The sequence below is a fragment of the Galeopterus variegatus genome, unplaced genomic scaffold, assembly GCF_000696425.1.
Source record: "Galeopterus variegatus unplaced genomic scaffold, G_variegatus-3.0.2 Scaffold11365, whole genome shotgun sequence".
Lineage (NCBI taxonomy): Eukaryota > Metazoa > Chordata > Mammalia > Dermoptera > Cynocephalidae > Galeopterus > Galeopterus variegatus.
In genome coordinates, this window is record NW_007737476.1 from 38,587 (window position 1) to 45,357 (window position 6,771).

Here is a 6,771-nt window from a genome sequence, read left to right on the forward strand (position 1 = left end):
CTTTCTTTCTTTCTTTCTTTCTTTCTTTCTTTCTTTCTTTCTTTCTTTCTTTCTCTTTTGTATTTCTGGTATCTCTACATTGATGTCTGGGCATCTGGTGGAGCACTTACTTCTTCTAATCACTATAGGTTGGTCACTATAGGTAAGGTGTGTGGAGTAGCTTTTGAGGGGAGAGACTCCTTCCAGTAGATGTGCTCTAGAGTGATAGCTGGGTAGAGTGCTTTAGGTTTGGTTTCCAAATAGACACAGTAGTATAGTCTCCATGTGATTTTGTCAACTGTATTCAGTATCAAAGTAGTGTGTGAGTGTCTCCATGGCCTAGATTCTGGGGCACTCAGAAGTTCAGTGAAGTGACACTGGGCTGGATCATGAGGGTCATGGGTGAAGCCATGGGTGAGGCCATGGGTGAGGCATGTCAGGGTGCTCTGCCAGTCCTCAGTTGGAGTGGGTGGCCTTGAGTGGGCTTGCTGGAAACTTGACCAGAATCCTGTATCCCTGATAGATGAACTGAGATGCTCTAAACTTCCTCAGCTTAAATGGGAAACTCTAGGTGGGATTTCTGGGAGCTGAGATTAGAACCTTGAACTTTAAGGGAGACATTGAGCTGCTCAGGAGTTTTTTAGCTAGAGTAGGCAACTCAGTGGAGTTTCTGGGGATTTGGGCTGGGCCCTGTACCCCTAAAGGAGGTGTTGGAACACTCTGTAAATCCACAAATAAAGTGGGCAACATAAGGTGAGGTCCCTGGGGCTGAGGTTAAATCCTGTGCCCCCAGGAGAGACGCTGGAGTGCCTTGTAATTTCACCATTGATGTGGGCCACTCTGAGTGAGGTTGCTGGGTTTGTAAGTGGAGCCCTGCATCCTCAAGGACATTGAGTTGCTCTTCGGCACCACAGTTGGGAGTGGGCCACTCTGGGCAAGGCATAGGTGTTTTGGACAAGACCATTTGGCCCTAAGAGGAATGCTGGATCACTCTGCAGCTCTTCAGGTGGAGTGTCATTATGGATAAGGTCTCTGGAGTCATGGGCAGACCCGGTGCCCCAAAAGAGATGCTGGGAACTGATGCATCTGTCCATCTGGAGTGGTCACTCTGGATGAGGTGACTGTGGTGTGGGCAGGACCCTGTGCCCCCAAGGGAAATACTGGGTCTCTCTGAAGCTCCACAGGCAGAGTGGACCATTCTGGGCAAGGTTGCTCTGTTGAGTTGGTTTGTTTGCTTTTTTTTTTTTTTTTCTTTAATGAAGTCTGACAATCTCTGCCTTCACATAAATATTTGCTCAATTTGCATTGTTATTAATATGATTGAATTTAGAACATGTAGATAAGCCCATGTTCATATTTCACTGATGAATTTTATCAAACATTTGGAGAAGATTTAGGATCAATTCTTTCCAAGCTCTCCAAAAAATAGAAGCAGTAGTGACACTTCCCAATTCATTTTAGGAGGCCAGTATTACTGTGATAACAAAACCATACAGAGACATTACAAGAAAAGAAACATTTTCACCAATATAGCTTATGAATACAAATGCAAAAATCTTCAACAAAATAGAAGCAAAAAGAATCCATCCTCTATGGCCAAGTAGGATTCATCCAACGAATACAAGGTTGGCAAACAGCCTGGAGAGCCCTGCTGGTGGGATGGGGTGGGAGATGTGACTGCTCACCAGGCTGTCATGCCATGGTCATCAGGAAAACAGAGGCCATTGGGCCATGTTGTTGGAGCTGTGGCACATGTCCTGGTGTCCTGTGTGAGTGAGGGTCCCCTCCACTTGGAGGCCTGGGGGCTGCTGGGCTCCATCAGCCGCTCAGAAGCAGTGACACCCACAGCAGCCCCATCAGGCAGGAAGCAGGAGCTGTGGCAGCCATGTGTACTTCCACGCCACCACCTTCTGCCCCTTCAGCTGGCCTATCACGACCTGCAGGAGGAAGAAGTGCTTCTTGGTTCCTCTGGGGCAGGAAGAGGCCCGGTGGCACTGCCACAGTGGCCTGTGCTGTGACATGACCCCCCCGAGTGCCTCTGCATACTCCAGCAGCATTGTGCAGGCTTCACAGACACCCTGGAGGCCATGCAGGAGACTATGGTGTCTGTGCCCAGCAGGTGGTAGCAGGCAGTGCACAGTTTGGGGAGGCGGGTGTCCCACTCATGGCACACCTGAAGCGGCCTGTGCTCCTGCTGGTGGCACCCTCTGTCCCTGTCAGAAGGAGGGCAGAGCCGCCCTCCCTACTGTCCATCCCTCCAGGAGACTCGGCATGGGAAGAGTCTTCCCACAGTGTTGCTGAGGCCCTAGCCCGTTTATGTCACTCCCTGCCACCTAACTGCCCTGGGCTCAAATGCTTGGGGTTGGCTGTGGACTGCAGGACCCCAGCTCAGGGCCCTCTTTCCTGCTGAGCTGGCACTGTCAGGAGATGACAGAGGGCTGGGGCCCCATGGGGTGTCACAAGTTGGCACCCCAGGGCACCAGGCCTGGATCAGGAGGCCCTGGTCGGTGCGCACAGCCCTGGTGGGGATTGGGGTGGTGCTGGCTGTGAGCCCCTGTGGGACTGTGTCCCTTTAGCACCTTACAGAGAATAGGGCACCCTAAAAAGAAGGCCAGAAGACAGCCTCTCTTCTTCAGGGCCCCCTAGAAATAAAGCTGCTCCTCATCTATGTGGCCTTAGACATGTCCCCTGCTGGGCCTCATGGCCTGGGTGTCCCCAGGGATGGCTCCTGTGGTTAACATCTGATGGGGTTGTGGCCACACATGGCCATTTTCTGATTCCCTGTTCTCAGGTGAGGCCCAGCAAGGACGGGGACTCTGGAGCCACAGAGTGCCCAGGTGGGAACATGTTGGTCCATGTGACCTGCAGCAAGCCTGCCAGGGACCAGGAGCCGGGTGGTGGTGTCAAGACCTCGGTTTCCAGACCCTCCCAGCATCCCCTCAGGTGAAGACCAGGATATCTGAGTCCACAGGGTCCAGTTCACCTGTCTCTGGAGGCTCCTCTGTGTGGCCCAGCCCATCCCCTCATCACATGCTCACATGCACCCTACCCAGCCCTCCTGCCCATCTAGCTCTACCCCCGTGATCCCCAGGGCTGCAGCAAGGCAAGGAGGAGGTAGGCACGGTGCTGCAGGCCCACATTGGGCATGTTGAGCTGGCATAGGTCACCCACATCTGGAGGCAGGGGAGCTGGGGACAGAGAATCACCTTCCAGGCCCTGGTCCAGCTGACTCCCAGGACAGAGAGTTGGTGCTGGGGGAGGTGGGTGGGTGGCACAGTCAAAGGCCTGGGCTCTCCTTCCCCACAGCCCCACATGACACCCCTTGTGGGCCTCACCCAACCACAGGCCAGCCCCCCACCCTAGCCTGTGGGCTGTTCTGGCAGTGGCAGGGCTGGCCACTGGTCAGGGGCTGGCAGGTAACCTCTGTCGAGGGAGCACTCCATCAGTGGCCATCTCTCCCCATCATCAGGGAAGCCTACCATGCTCCTGTCTGTCTCCTGGGTAGGGAGGGGTGGTGCCTGCTCTGTTCCTTCACTGGCTGCACACAATAGGTGCTTTGTCACTCTCTGAGAAATAAAACAAGCAGAACCCATCCCTGTCCACCCTTCACAGGGACCCTGAGGCACCTCAATCTGTAGTTTATGCACCAATGTGCTCCCTGTTCTGTAGATTCTTATCTTCCCACTGAGAAGATTCTCAGGACTGGTGGCTGCAGCCACTTCAGCCCCATATGCAGCTGGGCACAAAGGACTGAGGTTCATGGCTGATGTGAGAGGAGGAGGCTCACCATGTCCCTGTCCTGGGCCCTGCATGAAGTCATTGGTGGGGATTGATACTGGCAGGGCCTGTACCTTCTCCCCAGGGCACCTGTGACCCTATCCTTAGCCCTGTGACTCCTTCCCTCCTGCAGGGAGAGCCCCAGACCTCAGCTCTTCAATGAGAATGAGAAGTTGTGTGGGGCCAGGGCACTGCCAGGACCCTCCCTCACATCCCAGAGTCCACTCACATCTCCAGATGGTCCTGATGTTGGAGTGAGCGGGACTGAAGCCATGTTGGAAACTAAAACCACCTGGGCTGTAAGGGGCAGAGAATTTTTTAAACAACAGTTTTTTTTCTTTCTCTCTCCACTCTTTCTTCCCATCCCCTCACTTGCTTATCTCGCTTGCTAAAGAGGAGAACAAGGCTGTGAAGCTAATCAGTGCTTTGCAAAGCAAACAGTTCTTTCTTTGACATTTATAGAGTTTTAAGAAATGATCAAGGCTAAAAGACTGGAAGCTGGCCTTGGGCACCAGCCAAGTCAACCAGAGTCTGTGAAGTGAAACTATGCAGTAGACTGCAGAAAAGACGATTCTACACTGGAGCAAATCAAAATCTTGCAGGGTCCCTAGATAACAGTGAAGTTGAGAACAGAAACCAGAAGCAGCATTGATGAGACCTCCTGACTCATAGACATGGACCCCTCATAGCTCAGGTGCCCTTCGCTCCTGCTTCCCACCTCCCACGTTCCATTCCTCAAGCCCTCCTTTAGGAGCCCCTCAGTCAATCTAAATCTTTGCGATGGGATAGCCTACCATCCCCTTCAGCTGAATATATCTGCTTTTCTAATGCTAACTATTTGACTTCTGAGGTTCTTGTTTTTTCTTTCCTTCTCAAGGGGGTGGGCAGCTGGACCTGAGTTCAGTACCAGATTTTGGGGAGCCAAGCCAGGAGCTGAGCACCTTGGGTGGCCTAGACCCCACTTCTGTGGGAATGAGGCTAGGCCCGCCTGCAGGTGCCAGCTGCCTGTGGTCTGCTGACCCAGAGGCTGGGATTCTAGGGATCCTTCCCAGCAGCTGCCAGACCTTATTTGTTGCAGGGAGGACTCTGAATTCCAGCGATGGTATTAATCACCTACTCCCTGCCTCTTGGTTGAGGGAGAGAATCAGTGTTAGTGAGGAGCTCACAGGCTCTGGTGTGGTGCTGACGGGCTCTGAGGGCATCGATGGACTCTAGGGGTGAGTAAGTTTCCTCAGCGTGCACGCTGGAAGTCCTCTATTCACAGTTTGTTAGGAAAAGGTACCATCAGTGTGGAACATGACTTGTTGAAACTGCGAGCAGCCACTCGTCTGGAGGAGTGCTCCGTTTGCTGTGTGGGTGTTTCGGTGTGCACGTGGGAAGCTGTTTTCCTACACCATCTGTTTATGAGGAAGCATGGTGTTTGGAGACAGCTGTGGGATATAGAAACAGCATTCTGTCTGTTTGGAAGCACTTTGTCTATTTGTTTGACTTTTCTGTGTGTGTGAGTGTGAAAGGGAAACTAATGTCATGGGTAATTTCTCCTCTATCCCAGTTCAAAGTCCTTATGGCTGTATTCTGGAAGACCAGCCAGCTTTTAGTTTTGCAGCCATGACTAAGAAAGGAATGGTGTTCTATTGCAGTACTGTGTGGCTTGTGTTTGTGTTAGACTCTGGAGAATGGTGGTCACTAAATGGATCTCTTAATTGTCACACCTTGGCACAACTGGAATTGTTTTGCCAAAGACAAGGCAAATGGGATGAAATACATTGTGTTCAGTCTTTTATGCTTTTACATAATCAGGACTCATGGAGAGGAGGATTGGGGTCCAAATTAATGGTACAACAAGGTGGCACCTCCAAACTATCTGATAAGCCACCTTGTTATCCCCCTTTGCCAGACAGTGAGAATGATCTGGATAATGAGATGGGATATCGGTACTTGTTAGAGGCTTTGAATCCTATGGGACTTGCAGTGGCACCCCTTCCTAAGCCACTGCCTAAGGCACTTTAGCCTCAAATGGTGGCCCCAGAGCTTCCTGATGGTGAGATAAGTGGGGCATCAGCCACACTCCAGTGTGATCAGGGCCCCAGAATGCTCTCTTCTTCTGAGACCTGGCAGGACACCCATTTCAGCCCAGGTACATACCTGACCATAGGGGGGCAATTTCCACTCTGCCAATTCCCAGTGGGTGGACTGAATATGCATGGCCAACCTGCAGGATTTTGCTGGGTGTGTGCAACTTTCTCTTTTTAAATTGGAAATATGTAAATCCTCCACATAGAGACAATCCTCAGAAAATGGCTGCCCTCTTTACCAGTGTTCTTAATACTCACTGAGCCATGTGGGCAGATGTGCAGGCATTAATGAACATTTTGTTAACAGCTGATGAGAGGCAACTTGTCATAGATAAGGCACAAGATGAGGCTTACTGCCTCCTTCAAGAGAATCTTAATGGAACCCCAAATCCTCCAGGGGCTGTGCTTCTGGTCAAGCCTAATTGGGGCCAAAAAATGGTGAGATGGGAAGGCATCTCTGACAATGAATGAGGGGGCCTGGGGACTCCACTAAACCTTTCAGAGCCACTAATTCTTTCCCCACAGGAGCCCCAGGTGCAATTGACAGTGGGGAAAAAGTTAACTAATTTTCTATTGGAGATTGGAGCCAGCCACTCAGTCTTAAATACTAAATTAGCTAAAAATGCGGGGAAGACAGTTCCCATAATAGGGTTTACAGGTAGGCCCCAACAAAAGCCTTTTCTGGAGCGCCATCTGGGGTTTGTGACATTGAGACACAGCTTTTTGTATATGCGTGAGTGTAACATCCCTTCTCTGGGAAGAGATATGCTGTATAAATTAAAAGCACAAGTGACTTTTTGTCCTAAAAAAACAACATATGCACATAAGAATGCCTCCTGAGCAAGACCTGCAGTTCCAGATGCTCCTTGATAGCGTCGGACCTCCAAAGGGTGAACTCTTTCCATCCAAGGTCTACAATCAAGTGAGTAAAACAGTTTGG